Source organism: Leopardus geoffroyi, chromosome B2, assembly GCF_018350155.1.
Source record: "Leopardus geoffroyi isolate Oge1 chromosome B2, O.geoffroyi_Oge1_pat1.0, whole genome shotgun sequence".
Classification (NCBI taxonomy): Eukaryota; Metazoa; Chordata; class Mammalia; order Carnivora; family Felidae; genus Leopardus; species Leopardus geoffroyi.
Genome location: NC_059332.1, coordinates 76,891,733 through 76,910,135, shown reverse-complemented (window position 1 = coordinate 76,910,135; position 18,403 = coordinate 76,891,733). Strand labels below are relative to the sequence as shown.

The 18,403-nt window shown below is 42.2% G+C and overlaps 1 long non-coding RNA gene across 1 annotated transcript in view; it reads left to right on the top strand.

Annotated features, from left to right (window-relative positions):
* The first annotated feature begins 9,521 nt into the window (after nt 1-9,521).
* Nucleotides 9,522-18,403, top strand: part of LOC123608688 — a 158,889-nt gene continuing 150,007 nt past the window's right edge. Inside the window, exons 1-2 of the long non-coding RNA XR_006717382.1 lie at nt 9,522-9,625; nt 16,854-16,974. This is a non-coding gene — a long non-coding RNA (uncharacterized LOC123608688). The remainder of the gene's footprint in view (nt 9,626-16,853; nt 16,975-18,403) is intronic.

Below are 18,403 nucleotides of genomic sequence, written 5' to 3'. Positions count from 1 at the left end.
GTCAACCAAAGGAATGTTGAAGAACGATAACTAACAGATGGAAGGCAGGTTAATATCCTAAGGGTAATACACTGTGATTTTTAAAGTTATGGTTGCTACTCTGTAGTATTTATTTATTTTTTATTTTTTTTTAATGTTTATTTTATTTTTTTTTTATATCAGCTTTCTTTTTTTTTTTTTTTTTTTTTTAACGTTTATTTATTTATTTTTGAGACAGAGAGACAGAGCATGAACGGGGGAGGGGTAGAGAGAGAGGGAGACACAGAATCAGAAGCAGGCTCCAGGCTCTGAGCCATCAGCCCAGAGCCTGACGCGGGGCTCGAACTCACGGACCGCGAGATCATGACCTGAGCTGAAGTCGGATGCTTAACCGACTGAGCCACCCAGGTGCCCCTTAATGTTTATTTTTGAGAGAGAGAGAGAGAGAGAGACAGAGACAGAGACAGAGTATGAGCAGGGGAAGGGCAGAGAGAGAGGGAGACACAGAATCCGAAGCGGGCTCCAGGCTCAGATATTGGCACAGAGCCCGAGGAGGGGCTAGAAATCACAGACTGGGAGATCATACCCTGAGCCAAAGTTGAATATTCAACTGGCTGAGCTACCCAGGTGCCCCATTTTTATTTTATTTTATTTTTTACCAGGGAGAGATCAGGTGGATCTTATTGTATTTGTATTTGTATTGCTCTAAACAGCAATCTCTGGCCTTGTTCTCAGACAGAAACTATTTGCATTGATATCAGTTTTTTACAAGTTAGTCTCCACCCCTACAGAATTGCATAATAGCCACATCAATCAAAGGTATCAGTTAATCTCTAAAAGGTCTGCTAGAAAATGCTAAGCACTCCACTGTAAGGTCACTTAGCATCTAAAAGAAATGAGCTGGACAGTAGTTAAAGCAGTAAAAATATTTTTTATTTAGAAACTGTTGTAATAGGGGATATGAGACCTCATATAGAACTGGGCTCAGTTCCAAACACAGCAAAGACAAGTGAGGATTTATAGTCAAGGAGCAGGGTGAGAGTCTGTGTATGGAAAATGAGAAGAGACATCAAGGGTAAGTAGATTCTTGCCATACTGACCTAACAGAAGTCCTGTTGCAGTCAGGCCAGTCATCAGATATCACCTGGAGGTTGGTAGGGGTTGAGGAATTTGCTTAGATATGAATGGTGATCAGATATCAAGAGTAGGGAGATTCTAGATAAATGAACCTAGCAGGATTATTCAAATTAGACTCTTCAAGGATGGACATGGAAGCCCAAAGTTGAGACCTAGTTGAAAAAAGGGCTCAGAGGAACCTACCTAAAGTTTAGTCAAGGCAAGTGTCTTTGTCACTAGTAATCTCTTTTGTCTATTTCCAAATTTTGGATAATCATTTCTTCTCACATTGGACCCATGACTGAAGGGAGGACATGAGCACTGGGAGACAGGAAGAGGTATTTTCTGTAATCCTAACAATAATATCCAAACTCCTCTGCTGGCCTACTTGGCCTTCAGAATCTTCTGGCCAACTTGATGACCCCACTTCACAGTCTCCCATTTGAGTCAGCAACCTAGCCACCTTTTCTTCAACATGCTCAAATTGCCTTCATTCCTGTTGCCTTGCCCAGAAAAAGCCCTGGCTCTAACTGAGCCCTTGGAGGGGCGCCTGGGTGGCTCAGTCGGTTGAGCGTCTGACTTCGGCTCAGGTCACGATCTCACGGTTCGTGAGTTCGAGCCCCGCGTCAGGCTCTGGGCTGATGGCTCAGAGCCTGGAGCCTGCTTCCGATTCTGTGTCTCCCTCTCTCTCTGCCCCTCCCCCATTCATGCTCTGTCTCTGTCTCAAAATAAATAAACATTAACTGAGCCCTTGGAAGGCGAGAACAGGTACATTCCACAAATTTTGATAAATTTTGTTTTCATTTTAATATATTTCAAAGTAGGTCTGAGAGAGATAAGAAGAATTGGGGAAGGTACAGACAGTGTGAGCAGAGGCATGAAGGGAGGGACAGCATAATGTGTAGGGGAAGCAACAAATTCCTACATGCTTCTGGAGGGTAAAATATAACAACAGGAATGGTGACAGATGAAATCAGCATGCAAGTAGGGGCCAGATCAAAGACACTTCCCCTGCCATGTTAGGTTGAATTTTATAGCATTTATATCACAGTCAGTTAGAGACATGGAAGCATTTGAAATTTCCGAGAAGTGAAGTGACATGGAGAAATGTGAGCTTTAGCTAGGTAGCTCAAATTTCCCTGGCCCCTCCAACCTGGAGGCATACATGACTTAGTGATTATAAGAATGGTTAGGAGGCTTTCTTCCTGGCTTCATTCAGACAATATTTATTGAACTACTGATTCCTGGAAATGTTCTAGGTGTTGTAAATAAGTAAATGGTAGATAAAATCCCTGCTGTAGTGGAGAAAGCGGGTAATAAGCAAACAAACACATGAAGCATGTTCAGGTAGAGGGGCTGCCCTAGTATATGGCAAGCGATGGTGGGCTTATGAACCAGGACAATGGGAGTAGGGATGTAACAGAGAGAACAGAGGTCACTTGTCCTTTGATCCTGAGAACATTCCATGTCAACCTGTGCCACCCAGAGATACCTATCAATTATTTTTGGTAGACTCTATGCCTACAAAAGCATTGTTAGACAATATGGTGGTACGTAATAGAGGTTTTCACTGATCATCCTACTGCAGAAATGTAAAATCTCTCAGCCTCGTGTACCAACGTGAAGAGGTGATGATAGACTGGTATTCTTTGGTTACATAGCTCACTAAGGCAGGGACGGAAAAGGACATCCTGGGCAGGAGAACACAACATGAGCCAATTTCCAAGGCCAGGGGATCATGTCAAGTTTAAAGAAGTGGAAATAGTTCAGGATTGTTATGCCTTGCTAAGATTTGGGGAACGGCACAAGCAGAGGTAATTTTAGAAACATTCCACTGATGGCAGGGTAGAGTGATTTGAACCGTGGAGACCTTAAAAGCAGGAAGAGGGGTGCCTGGGTGGCTCAGTTGGTCAAGCATCCAGCTTCAGCTCACAGCATGATCTCAGTTTGTGAGTTCAGGCCTCACACCTGGCTCTTCACTCTCAGCGTGGAGCCCACTTCAGATACTCTATCTTCCTTTCTCTCTGCCCTTCCACCCCTTGCCCATGCTCTCTCTCTCTTTTTCTTTCTCAAAAATAATAAACATTAAAATTTTTTTTTTTAATTTTTTAAATGTTTACTCATTTTTCGAGAGAGTGTGAGTGGGGGAGGGGCAGAGAGAGAAGGAGACACAGAATCTGAAGCAGGCTCCAGGCTCTGAGCCCGATGTGGGGCTTGAACCCAGGAACCGTGAGATCATGACCTGAGCTGAAGTTGGACACTTAACCAACTGAGCCACCCAGGCATCCCAACATTAAAATTTTTTTAAAAAGCAGGAAGAAATTTAGGGCAATAGTAAGGAAGGAAGGAGATCCTAGAGGGAAGAGATGAATGGAAATAAATAAAAGGTTAAAGTCCTAGATATCTCCATGAGGTAGAAGGGGAGACATTACGGGAATGAGAACATAAGACAGCCAAAAGTTAGGGGTTTGTTAGTGAGTAGGATACTGGGGTACCTTGTGTAAAACTTAAGAAAGAGTCCTAGGTGATGGAAGATTGAAGATGTGACCCTAAAGGTGAGAAACTGAATGGCTGGTAAGAGATGAGGAGGATAAGGATAAGGATGTTAATGATGTGTGACTTGCCTTTAGTTTAGTGACTGGAGAATATAAGAGTAAAAGCCTTACTTGGAGGTGAGATCATCACTAAGAACATGGCCTGGCACATAGAGACACTCAATAAATAAATCAATGTGGTGCTGGGTCTTATATACCTCCCCTTGACATGAGTTGTACTGGTGCCAGAACAAGCTTCAAGTTGCAGTCAGTGTCTGGCATAGTTTAATATAGGTGGGGAGGCTCTCTGATCCAAGTGAGGGCTCTTTTACCCCGTTAAAATTCTCATTACCCTCAGGGATTTGGCCTGAATGGTTCTTTCTCTAGAGTGGTTGTAGAGCACGTTTTTTTGCCCCATCTGTACAGTACATATCATGGGTTGAAACATTTTATGACTTGTTTTGCCAGTTTTCCCTCTATTCTTTCATGGTAGTGACTCAGAGAATCTGAAAAAGTAAAATGGTGTGTGAAACCTGGGGCTGGCTGTACTTAGAGGTGTATTACAAAGTTATGCTATAAGTAAAGGGGCACTTGCACATCCTTGCAATATTGGTCAGAGGCCCAAAAGGAAACAGCATAGGATAACTTAAGAAGGTTTTAGTTAAGGGACTGTTTACAAAGGCGTAGGCAAGGTTTGGAGGAATGACTGGGGAATTAATAATGGTGCTAGAAATAGGGTCTGAAGGATCCAAAGGGTCTGGAGAGGGACAGAGGCAACCAGGACAGAGAGTCATATGGAGAGGCTGCCTTGAGAGAAGCTGGGAGCTGAGGAGGTTTGCTCTTTGGTGGAGACCACTCTGTAGGAAGGAAGCTAGGGGAGTAGATACCTATACTCTCCTGTTCCCCTCTCTCTGACCTCTTGCCATCCCCATTCACAATGTCCACTAGTAACTTGAGGGCAGGAGGGGTCCATGATGTGGCCCATTACCTATCCTCCAAAGCAGAGGAGAAGAGAAAAGGAAAGGGGATTTCAGAGATGCTGACAGGTGCTCTCAACACACTGCCTTTCGTGTTGGCTTGTCAGGGCAAGTGACACTCTCTCAACTTGTCTGGAAGATTTAGTCATCTCCAAAAGACATGGTAAACTCTGTCTAGGTGTAAATAAGGGATGAGCCCAATTTGTTTATACATGCCTTGAGTTTTCCCACAATGGCTAAGAACCCAGACCATAGGCAATAATGGGTCATACATAAATGAACATATCACAATCAGGCCCAGTGGCACACTTAAGGTACTTAGCATAAATCAAGATGGCAACACAGGAAGCTCCTGAACTCCCATCCTCCCATGGATACATTGAATATAAGTGACACATAAAGCAGTTACCTCTGAAAGAAATCTAGAAAGTAGCTGAGCGACTCCTCCATATTACCTGTATGAGAAAATATCCTCATTGAAACAGGTAGGAAAGGCTGAAACAGTCTTGCCATAAACCACACTACCAACATAGCACCAGACAATTAAGAGGGAATTCATAATTCCTAGCTTCTTCTTGAGGAATGAAGGGTTTGACCCAACTTTTAAGACTTCCACCAGAAGAATGGCCCTTCGGAACATCTAGCTCTGAAAGCCAAGAGAGCTTGCATCCCTGAAATCCACAAGACTATAGCAAACAAAGGAGCAGTTGCTTACTGGTGGGCATATGGAGCACTCACGGGGGCCATCCCCCCCCCCCACCCCAGGGCTCACCACAGAGAGAATAGGCAAAAATGCCCATCTCCTAGATGTTAGCACACATCTAGGGGCTGACGGCAGCCCTCCCTGGGGACTGGGGAAAGTGGCAGACACCTCTTCTGCCTTCTCCCCCTGGCCTGCTCCAAGTGTCTAGTATCTCCCTGGACGAAGCTTACATACACATCTGGCATGCCAGCTTTTGCAGTTGTTCTCTGAGATCTGGGCCCCCTGGATTGCCTGGCTCTGATAGCCAATGGGGCTTGTATTCACAAGTCCTACAGGAAGTAGCAAATAAAGAAGCAGTTCTTAATGGGCACAAGAGCAGCTCCTTCCCCCACCCCCAGGGCTATAAGCCAGGGTGGCACAGAGGAAGCAGGCAACAGTACTCATCTTCCAGTTTCTCCCTGAAGGAGGCTTAACTACGAACTATCCCAGCTATTGGCTGGGGGTCCAGTTTCTAATCAGCCTGCATCTAGGTGCTGAATGCAATTCTTTCCTTTGGAGCACTGATGGGTCTTGGCACACCTTCAACTACTGGGAGCCACTAAGAATAAAGAGGGTGGTTTGGACAATCACAGAGATTTGAGAGACAATTAAAAGCTCAGGCAGGACTGACTGATGAGGTTCATCTCCTATACAAGAGCACTCTATCAAGACTGGGAAAGGTAACTATTTGATCTTATGCTCAAAGCCAACACAGAGAATTAAGGAAAATGAAGAAACAGAGAAATATGCTCCCAACAAGAGAACAAGACAGATCTCCAGAAACAGATCTTAGTGAAACAGAAATAAATAATTTACTTGACAGTTCAAAATAACAGTCATAAAAATGCTCACTAAGCTTGGGAGAGCAATGTATGATCAAAGTGAGAATACAAAGAGATGGAAAATATTAAAAAGTACCAAATAGAAATCACAGAGCTGAAGAATATAATAATTGAACTGAAACATTTAATACAGGGGTTCAACAACAGACTAAAACAAGCAGAAGTAAAGATAAATGTATTTGAAGACAGGCAATAGAAGTGATCAAATCAGAGGGACAAAAGAAAAAAGAATGAAAAAGTGAAGATCTTAAGAGACTTATGGGACGTGAGTAGACAGACCCACCATATATGCATTATAGGGATCTCAAAAGGAGAGAGAGAGAAAGGGACTGGAAGCTTATTCAGAAAAATAATGGCTGAAAATTCCCCTCATCTGGGGAAGGAAGCAAACATCCACCAGGAATCCGAGAGTTCCAAATAAGAGGAACCACAGAAAGTTACACAGAGACACATTATAACTTAAATTGTTAAAAGTTGAAGACAAGGAGAGAATTTTAAAAGCAGCAAGAAAAAAGCAGCTTGTTATATGCAAAGGAACTCCCATATGACTGTTTTCAGTGGAAACTTTGTGGGCCAGACAGAGTGGGATTCAAAATGCTGCAAAGGAAAAAAAAGCCCTGCTAACCAAAAATAGTCTCCCTGGCAAAGTTGTCGTTCAGAACTGAAGGAGAGATAAGTTTCCAGACAAACAAAAGCCGGAGTTCATCACCACTAGGCTGGCCTTTAAAGAAGGCCTTAAAATGTGTTCTTCAAGATGAAATGAAGAATACTAATTAGTAACAGAAAAACATATGGAAGTATAAAACTTATTGATAAAAGTAAATATATAGTTAAATTCAGGATACTCTAATGCTATAATTGTGGTGGGTAAATTGCTTATAACTCTAGTATGAAGATTAAAAGACAAATGTATACAAATAACTATAACTAAAATAATTTGTAAATGGGTGCCCAAAGTAAAAAGATGTAAATTGTGACATCAAAAACATAAAATATGTGTGGGGGAGTAAAAATGGAGAGCTTACAATTTTGTCAATTATACCGCAGTAAAGCTGAAAGGAAAACAAAGGTACTTCCATGAACGGGATGCTATGCAGTCATTACAGTGTTTCAAAAACGTTTTAAATGGCATGGGAAAATAAGTATGCTTTATTATGCAAAAAAGCCCAAAATTTCTATTCAATAATTTGGGAAAAAAAAAGAAAGAAAAAGAGAATATGCTTTCGTGCTTTCTACAATAAACCGTTATTGCTTTAAAATCATAAATGAGCAATGTAAAAATGACCAAGAGAGGAGAGCCCAGGTTAGGGCTTTCTTCTTAACCACTTTTAATTAGATTTCGTAAGGATCAGGTTAGGAAATTGTCATCCGGGGCTCTTTGAAAGTGACAAAGCTCCAGATAATCCAGGACATGGTTTAAGGTCATTCCCGTGTTAGATTATAAATTAGAGTTGGGGAGGAGAGTGAAGACAGGGCTATGAGGCATATATCTGTGCCAGCCTGTGCCCCTTGAAGGGTGAGGGGAGCACCACCTAGCTTTCGAAGGACTTCTTCCTGCTCCCTCAGAAGTGCTGTCATATAAAGGGACCCAATAGGCTGGTGGTTTCTCTATAAGGGAGCGTCTCGCTGAAGAGAGAACAGGTGGATAAAGGAGCATTAGAGTGGGTGGTTCAAATGGAGAAAGGCCAGAAAACGGGGAGTGTTGCGAGTTGTTTTCTAAAGGGCAGGATCCACCCAGGTCACAGATTTCCCCAAGTCAGAATCAAAGCTGGTCTGACTAGAGCTGCGGTAGTCATCCACTCTGGACTTTGCACAGGCTTATCAGGCATTAAACTTATTAAGACAAATCCGCCCACCTGTAGAAAGAGGAAGTTTTCATATTTTATAGCATTTGGCTTTTAGCCCCACCTCTCCTCTGGTTTGAATCAAAGATGTATGCAGTCTCCCTTAACAATAGTAACTTTTTTTTTTTCCTTTTCTTTCTTTCTTTCTTTTTCTTTCTTTCTTCCTTCCTTCCTTCCTTCCTTCCTTCCTTCCTTCCTTCCTTCCTTCCTTCCTTCCTTCCTTCCTTCCTTTTTCTTTCTTTCTTTCTTTCTTTCTTTCTTTCTTTCTTTCTTTCTTTCTTTCTTTTCTTTCTTTGCAAAGCTTTGTGGCTCTCGGAATCAGCACTGTTTATTTTGAGTTCCTAGCCACAGCTGGACTAGGTGAACTAGACTAAAAGGATATGGTTTGGAATACAATTTGAGGGATTGTGGTCTGGAGAAATGTATTGTTTTAGTTTAGAGAATGAAGTGGAATATTCTCTTATAACTTAGAGTGTTTTCTGTGCCCAGTAAGGACTGACACCTGTGATTACCTTTCATCAACTAGGGCGCACCAGGGAGCTCTCACCTGTGTTGTACCTGTGACCACCCCCCCCCCCCCCCGCCCTTCACTCAGGTTTGCCATCAGATTTCTTTGACAAACAGAAGACAGGGGGAAGTAACTGGGTTTAAATCATCTGCCTCAGATCATACTGTGACTATACTTCTCTGACTATCATTTTTAGATTCATTCCAATTTGGGGAGATAAATGAAAATACCTCTTATTATTTATTTGCATAGCATGGACAAGCCTTACCCAGTTTCCTGAGCTGTGGCCAACTTGACTCACCCCCACCCCCCCCCCCCACCAGTAATGCCCAATTATTCCATCAAGGCTGGAACACAGGGGCAAATTATGTGAACATAAAAGGATTATATTGTTCTTTCTTTCAAAATTATCTCTGGATTCAGAGTTTAAATCTCTATAATTTTCCAGTACAGTGATAAAAGATGCTCTTAACAACATAACTTCTCTTTGGTAGCTCCTTAATATTGTTCTTTTAAAAGCAAAGTTGCTTAAGGGTAACACTAGTCATGCTATTCCTAAAGCTAATTCCCAGACTGCTTTTGCTTTCTTCATTTATTCAGGTAAATTGGTAACCACACTGATTAAGGGCTCTAAATTAAGCCAGCCTTCCTTTTGCCTGGACAAACTCCTGGCCACCATTGTAACCCAACTGGAATCAGTAACAGAGCATACCTGTCTCAGGGCTTCAGATGTTTGGTTAGAGCTGCATCAATGTGATGAGTCAACCAAACTAGCTTCATTTCTGAAGACATTTTGGAGTGCTGATTTACTCAGCTGGTTGTACTTCCCAAGGATGTGATTCATAATATCCAGGCGAGGGGGAAAGAACAACATTTGAAAACACACTTAAGAAGGGGTGGATAAAATGCTATTCTTTCTGGCAAACCTGTCTTTTATGATATGCTGTGGATATTTCTGGCATTTCTCTCTAGGGTAAGAGTTGGAGATGATGCTTCTGAGGCTGCATATGGGATGTGAGAACAGCTTGCTCTTGCCCAGCTTGAGGCCCTGGAGGGATTTTCTTTTCACTGCAAGACTGACAAGTAGGCCCTTTTTGGTGTTGGGGACATGTTACCTGACTGTGAGGATTCACAGCTGAAGCCACATTTCTGTGGCTTGCTCCAGGGCTGGCCATGGGAAGGGGGCCTGCTCTGGTGACAAGGATCCTGTATGCTCACTATTTCCCATCCTGTCACAGGCACAGCACTCTGGTCCTTCTTTACCAAGGAATCTTCCCTGGTTCCGGCTCCAGCTTTGCTTTTCCTTCTTAGGCATAATGTTTAGAAAACATTCTTCTGTTTAGAAAACATTCCAGCCTGTAGATAACCACTTTGCCATATAGGCTTTTATTTCCTCTGATCACAAAATTTTATGGGAGCCAGATGTATTGTGCTGGCTTGTCCATTTTGATGTATTTTGCAAGAACACTTGATTCCACCTCAATCTGGAATGCAGCTTGATTTAGAGATATGTATGACTAGGTTCCACTCATTCACTTACTCATTCGCTTCCTTATATATTCCACCAGTATTTATTAAGTGCCAGCTATGTGGCAAATACTCAGTTATTCTGGCTTCTGCAAACCATGTCATGGGCATGGGTTGGCTCTGTGAGAAAGAGTAGGTAGGGTTGGGCCCTATGTAATACTTTTACAAGTGCCCCCACCACCAGGGTCCCTTTAATTATCAATCCAACAACCATAATCATGATATTCCCAGTGTGACTAAGTTTCTTCTCGGGAAAAAAGAGAGTGTTGATTTTGCTTCAGGGTTGGCCTAGGGATAGAACTGGCTAAACAGAGGCAGGAACAGAGACAAAGGTGTCTCAAGGAAATAAAGTTGGATGTCACAGCTCTCAATGGTGAGGACACAAGATTCATCCAAGATGGTGCAATTGGAAGGTTTGAGCCACGTTCATCTACTTTTTCTGAGGGCAAAGAAATCCTCAAGTGGCATCTTCTGAGTTTCAACAATAATTTATTCATCTTATAGCCTAGACCATGATGAATTTTCACACTCTAATTGGACAGAAAGACACATAAACAAGCATTATATTGCATACTATTTGCTATGAAAATACTATAACTCTGAAGGTGAAGAAGCTCACTCACTATCTATGGCTCTCTGAGAAGGGCTCATGGAAAGGGTAGCATCTGAGCTGGGGGATAAATTGCTAAGACACTTGACAAGTGGTGAAGAGAGGGAAACTGCTATTCCAGTGGAGGTAATAGCAAATACAAAAGCAAAGCATTTTGATATAGTTCAGTAAGGCTACATGTGCAAATTTAAGGAGAAAGGCTGGAACCAGTGGTGAAATGCGATGTCAAAAAAGAATTCATATAGGAAGCTCATAGGTAAGTTTTGTGGATTTCCCTGTGGTAACCATGGAGATGTGCCACTCAGTTTTCTTTTTAAGAGAGAACCCGCCAGAAGTGCACTTAGCTGACAGTCTCCTTGCACTTATAGTGCATGTGGGGTCCATTAGTGTTGGAAGCCATGCTCTCCTTGAGTAACTCCCACGAATGACTAGCACAGTAGAAATCCCAGGCCCTAGCAATTTCTGCCCACCAGGGACTCCCACAGGCACTCTTTGCTCCAGAGCCATATTGGACTGATCAAGACTCTCCCAGAGCTGCACCTCAATCTCAGGCTGTGTTTACGTGATTCTTCCTGTTTTCTGCTCCTTTCATGGTGTCAGGCTTGCATTGTGGTCTTGAGCCTTACCTGCTTCTGCTGTTTCCAGACATCACTCCCAATTAATCTCTTGTATTTCTGTCTTGCATCTGCTTCCCAGAGAACTCGAATTGACACTGTTGGTACCAGTAACAGCCTGAGAAATCAAGCGGCAATTTGGGGACTGAATCATTCATCATCCAACTCACCTGGAGGACCCTATCCCAAGTGGTTTTTGGGGTACAGGTGATCTCTGGTAAAAGTTGGTGGCCCAGTTGCTATTATTTTTTAAATCAGTTATGACTTAGAAAAACATCTTGGGGAAGGAAAATGTCCTTGAAGTACCATGATTCAGCATTTGAAAGGTATGGGGAAACCAGGCACACAAGGACAATGAAATTGACTTGTTATTACTAAATTGTATTGATGCCCTACATGGGGTAATAAGAAACCAAGAGTAATTAAAAGACAGTTAAAAAGTAGGTGTGAGAAGATGGCCTCCTTGGTAGCTTACAAAGAAGCCCTTATCTCCTGCAAGAAGAGAGTTGACATAGCCAGGGAGCAAACTCAGAAGACCATTGAATGCTCAGCCAGGGCAGGTTTATTATTAAGATCAGGGCCCACGATGGGAAAACCTGAGACCCCAAGTCATGGATGAGGACATTTGGATGGTAACCTTGAAGATTGTGACTTGCATTTTCCTCTTAAGACCAAGCATTTATCCCATGTGGAAGACACTTCTGAGGCCTCTCCCCAGCAAAGACACAGGTGCTCCCTCAGGAGCTACACCCTGCCCCCCTTGTGGCTCCAAAGCTGATAAGTAGGGTTAGTACCAGCATAGCCCAGTTGGGGTTGCAGGCCTTTAAAAGGGAGGAGATTATGCTCTAGAGGAGCTTCAAGAGTTAGCATTCATCAATAAGTGCCAGGGGGGTACTCAATTGGATTGGATTTCAGGGACACTTGAACAAAGGTTGGGGACATGAAACTGAATAAGCAAGGGTTCATTTATTTGGGGGGGCACTCTTTCAGGGCAAGTCATTTTACATCCTGGCAAGGCCTCTGAAGGATGGGGCAAACTCACTTCTAGAGTAGCTTTGAGAATCCTGAGGAAAGTAACTGTCTATGTTGACTGAAGTTGAAATGCCTGAGTTGCAATGGCAGGTGGTAGGGAAAGAGATTAGAAGGTTGTGGGAACTGGGCATGCCAAAGTGGATATATGAGGCCTGAATACCCACAAAGGTTCTATGGGAGGACCCAGAGGACACTCCATTCATGAAGGCCATCAGGGTACGTACTGGTGAGAGGGGAACTCAGTCCACTAGAAGTTCAGTAGTTGCCTCCCCTGTAGGCTGGGGCTGATGCTAGGAGAGGTGGTTACAGAGTTAGGCTTGCAGTGAAGATGCTGGGGCACTGAAGCAAGAGAGATCCTTGGCAGCAGTGAACCATCAGAAACCAGGGTGCCATAGTTACCATAGGAATGGCCAAGGGGGCATAGCTGCATTCATTATAACCATGAAGGGACACCTGATCTGAAAGATGTTTGGCATCAGGCCTTGGGCAGAATTATGTCACAGGTTTTGAGTTCTGTTTTTCATCATTAAGATCTAAGAGGTCAGAAATTGTTAATTCACAACACAACTCGGGATGCACAGAAATTTCATTTATTTATTTGACTGTAAGTGATCTTCTATTCTACCCAATCCCCTAAACACTAGTGGGGAGAATTTAGCCAAATGTCAATTCAATTTAAATCTGGTATGACTGTTTGAGTCATGTTTCTAGAGCTGTTCATTCTCTCAGGTGGCTCATTGTCCTCTGGCTGCTTTCCTTCAAGCTGGTATCCCTGTGCATTGAGGAAAGAGTTTGGCTCATGAAGATTGTGAGTTCCATATTATTATTAAATGCTTCACAGGAGAAACAAATCCATAAACTTAAAGGGCCACCTAATTATATGACTCCTGGTCCCTCTCAGGGCATATTTTTTTCTCAGGGACTCTAATTGGGAAGTTCATTCTGTTTTCTATTTTATTACTGTTTTCCACTTAATGTTCTTTTGTATATGTAATATCAATTTTGTATTTATTTTAATGGCCACATTTTTTCTGCTGTAATGGTCACTTGGGTCTGTAGAAATCAGCCCCAATGCCATGTTGAATTCCAATTTAAAGAAAGCTTCAAATTTTACCAAACCTAAATTCTGTCTTTCAACTCAGAGTTGGGGAAGTATTCAGACTTATTTGGATTTGATGCTTCTTTCCCAAGAAAAGTAAGAGTAACAGGGATTTTCCTGTCCTGTAGAGGGACTTTTTTGTTCATGAAATTACTTTGTGGAGGCCACACAGGATGGCTTGTCACAGGGTCTCAGTCTGCCCCTCACTTCTCCATCAACCCCCACAAGTGACCTAAAATAAGTTACAATCTAAGTCCAATGGTGTGTGCAGCAGCTTAAGCCAGTCCCTAATCAGTGTCTACACCGAAGACCCTCCTGGTTAGAAATTCTTAAGCTTTCTTTCAGCACAAGGACAAGTACAACTTGGCGGGATGCCTCCCCACTTTAGCATTACCAATGGGCTGGTGAAATAGCTATTCCAGAAGAATCCACTCTGCCCTCCTGTCCCTCTGCCTCTGATCTTTCCCTACCTGCCCCTACTCTTTTAGACCCTTGTCATTTTTAATGTTTTCCCAAATCCCACCAGAGTGTGAATTCCCTAAGGGCAGCTGTTTTGGATTCTTAGATTGCCTCATATTTCCCAGGATGCCAAGCAGAGTAGCTTGCACATAGTCATTGCTTAATGAGTTCAATGGATGCATAAATAAAATTGGGCTAATGGTGGAGCAGTAGAGAGGAATGAAGTGGAATGCTGCATAATCCATACCTTTTGAGTAAAATTGTATGGGAGAATCCATTGTCTTAAAGATGACGGTGGGTGGCCAAGGCCCTGACCTCAAAAGGAAGAAGGGAGAGAAATGTTGGGAGTAGCTCTTGGAAGTCCCAGCCTGGCTTAGGCTGCTAAAGGCTTGTGGCGCAGGTCAGGAGAGGGTTACGGGGTTGGCAGAATTACTTGGGCTGGCATTACTTTTGGGGAAGAAGTAGAATAGAAATGGGAGGAGGTGTGTAAAGACAACTTAGGGCTTTGGGCAGTTTAGGGGTTTGTTACTCCAGCATTTAGAGGCCAGAACTCCATCATCCATCCATATGTAAAGAGCCCGAATCTGGAGATCCTATGGAGGTCATGGACAAAGCGGGGAATGATAGGCCTGAGCCTTTTTTAATTCAGTTATGAAAGATACAACAAAATCCTATGAGTCATTTTTAGATTTGGGTCAAATGGTTCACTTGGCTATGTGTCTTTCTGCCCTGAATGGACAGAAGTTTTTAGTACGTATCTGTGTGCTCTCAGTGTCTCATAGCTCTGGATTTTCATCAAAAACAGTTATGCAAGTTCTCTAACCTCTCAGTCTGTATATCTTGATATAGATGGATGTTTTAGACAGGTGTACACAGCCCAGTGTATGTCAAATATTAAGACCGAACTGTATTACTAAGGTACATGCCTTCATTTATGATTAATAGAAATGATGCTTTTTGGGCAAGGCTTTAGGAAAGGCTGCAGAACTTCCATTCTGCTTGTTCCTTCTCTCAGTCCGGCCCTTCCTCTTCTCCGCCTTGCTGAATACAAACCATATCTCAGGGCTTAGTCCAAACCCTGTGCCTTTTTTTTTTTTTTAATGTTTATTTTTGAGAGAGAGAGAGAAAGAGCACGAGTTGGGGAGGGGCACAGAGAGCAGGAGACAGAATCCAAAGCAGGCTCCAGGCTCTGAGCTGTCAGCACAGAGCCCGCCCAGTGCGAGGTTTGAACTCACAAACCTTGAGATTATGACCTGAGCAGAAGTCGGATGCTTAACCAACTAAGCCATCCAGGAGCCCCAAACCCTGTGCCTTTTATGATACCTTCCTGGAGGTGGCCCAGCCACCCTGGAATCCCACCCTCCTCTGAATCCCAGAGTACTTGTTCATCATACCAAAATGGCTGATATTTTCTGTACTAATTAAAGGAAGGTGCCTTCTCCAGGACAATTAGAATATTTTTTTGAGTATTCCATAGTGATTTATTGTTTGTTATTTTTACAACTTTTTCATGAAGGTAATTCATATATTTAAAATATCCTTAGGCACCTGGGTGGCTCAGTCGGTTAAGCATTAAGCCTCCGACTTTGGCTCAGATCATGATCTCACACATGGTTTTGAGCCCTGCATCGGGCTCTGTGCTGACGGCTCAGAGCCTGGAGCCTCCTTTGGATTCTGTGTCTCCCTCTCTCTCTGCCCCTACCCCACTCACATTCTGTCTCTCTCTCTCTTTCTCAAAAATAAATAAACATTTAAAAAATCCTCAACATTAAAAAGGCATTATTGCTCCAAAAACTGCCATTTTACTAGCAGAATTATGAGTACCTATATCACTGAAATTCTCTCCTCCTACCTTTTTTTTTTTTTTTTTTTAATACCATTGACTGACTAGTGGAAGCAACTTCCCTTTGTGAGGCCTATGAGAAGGTGGCTTCTCAGGGCAGAGAAATTAGAGAATGTTTCCTCCTCTAAGCAGCCCAGAGGCTTCTTCATGCAAAGAAAAGTAAGGCTGTAAGCTGCAGTCACTGAACCAGGTTCTTGGCTTGGGAGTAGTGTGGGGCTTGCATAATACAAACCCCCTCCACTGGGTGACTTTGATCTGAACATACATTGCCTGGTTCATCAATCTTCTTCTGTTACCCTCTAGTGGACACTATTATAGACAGGATGGTTTCCAAATGTCTGTTGTTCATCTGCCTGCCGTGCATAATGTTGACTTTTTGGGAACTCAGCTTCAGTGTGTCAAAGAATGTTATCTGTGACAGTTATAGATTGATGGTAGATAATAAACATCCATTTAATTCACAAAGTATTTAGTGTCCATAAGTACTATTGATAATAATAGAGAAGTGCATTTCAGTTCCAGGGTGGGACTCACAAAGCATTGTCCTGCCTTTCCGGAAGATCTTCCTCTAGAAGATATTACTTAATAATAACAACAACAATAATAGTGACGAAAATAACTGTTTAGTTAGTACTTACACTATACCACCAACTGTATAAAAAAGCTCTCATGACATGCTGTGTTACTCATGATAAGGAAATGGAAGCTCAGAGAAAGTAAATGATGAAAAACAGGCATCCAGTCTTTCCCCAGAGGTTAGAAAAGTTTCCCTGAGCAACTGGCTCTGCCCCTCTGCTCCAAGCTATGTTGGGTCTGGGAGTCTGACAGGGTGGGATTGCTTGGAGGTGTTTATTGTCTCTCTCTGAACACATCAGCCATGTCCCCAGCTAGGATGTAGTTGCTTTGAGAGCAAGGACAGAAACTTCTACTTTGCCTTCCCAAGCACCTAGCTTGGTCTCTTCAAAAGAGTCAATTACTTATGGGTGACTGAGTTATTGATTTCTAAGTGGGCCGTCCTGGAGGTTGGTATGGTCAGGAGGAAGCAAAGATCCCACAGGGTAGAAAAGTCTGTATGTCTGAAGTGTCTGAGTGTATTCAGTGAGGTATTTGCTGTTTTCTCCCCACAGCAGCTGTGAACACATTTCTTGTTGGTGGCCGTGACTTCTGTTTTCAAGCACTTCCAAAGATCCTCTTGGTTGCTGAGGACCGTTCTACACTCCTGCCTTCATAGCCCTAAGGCCAGCCTAGGTGTGCAACTGGTATATACACATTGCTTGTTTTTATTTTTACCTCTTTGTGCTCTCTGCTCCCCCTCCCTCTTTCTTCTGTTTCTTAAAAACATAGCCAGGGAAAAGGTGCAGTTAGTAAGCTCTTTGCCAGAGCCTTTTTGGTTTTCATGTGACTTTGAAAGTTCGGTTTTTTGAAAGTAGTCATAAAGCATGGGTACTGAGAATATTTGGCATTAATCAGGCAGTTTTATTTTTGTGAATAAAACTGGCAGGAAATCACAGCTTAACTGAATAAAATGATCTCCTCTTAGCTTAGAACCATAATAAAGTTAAAAAGTAATAAAGCAAAAGAAACAGTTCAAACATGATTAATTTAAAAGTGTAATCCTGAGCAAACTATTTACATTTTTATTTTGCCCCAGAATAGTAGCTTTAAAGATGGTCATCTCGGGTTTCAAGTCAATTTTGAGAATTTATACAATTTTCCCAGAGTTACTTATGTTTATTCAAGGCCTCATAGTAAGCAGGGGTCTATGCTAAGCCCTGGTCAAATTTTAATGTGTCTTTAAGGCTCTGAGCTTGATCTGAGAATATTTGCTCTAATTTAGGACATTAAACAGAGATATTACAAAACAAGAGGACTGGAATTGATAAAAATTAATAAACAGCTCTGTTTTATTACTACTTTTACATTTATTTATTAGTTGATTTTAGACTAATCTTATCAAGTAGAAAAATGTAAGATGTAAATGTTGACATTCCTCTAAGAAATTTCTGTGTGAATGGTGTGGCCTGATTAAAAATATTACAGATTGGCACAAAAATTGTTGGCTTCTATATTTACCACCCACAGTGTTTGAGGAAAGTAGTGAAGGATAAAGAGAAGCTATTTAGAATCATGGAGTTGTTTGTACCATCCCCTGGGCTCCTGGAACAGCAGCTCTGTGGAAACATAAAGTCATGGTATTTGTAGGAGGAAAGAAAATATGATGGAGAGTCAAGGATGTAGGCTGTATGAGTGGTTAATTGCTTGTCTCACTTGATTGGGCTTTTGGAAAACTTGAGAAATTCCAAGTTGTTTTTCTAGTCAGTAGGAGCTGACTTACTGTTTGGATCTGGATAAGTCGCTGTACATTTTGTAAAGAATATTTGGGAAGTGGTTGAGAAATGTTCTTGATAGCCGTTAGCTTCCATATTCCTCTTTGTCTTTTACAATGCTCAGAGACTCTGACAGTATCCCAAACAGAATCAGAGAACAAAATATCCATGACCTCTATTCTAGAACACTCCAGAATTGGACCTCAGAACATTCTATATAAAGTAGATTAAATAGAATAGTGGCTTAAAAACTATGTGTAACTTTTTTTTAGGTAGGTGAGTTTGTATTAAGATATAGGCAGTGTTTATTTTTTCCATTTATTCAATACCAACTAGATTTTTATTGAGCA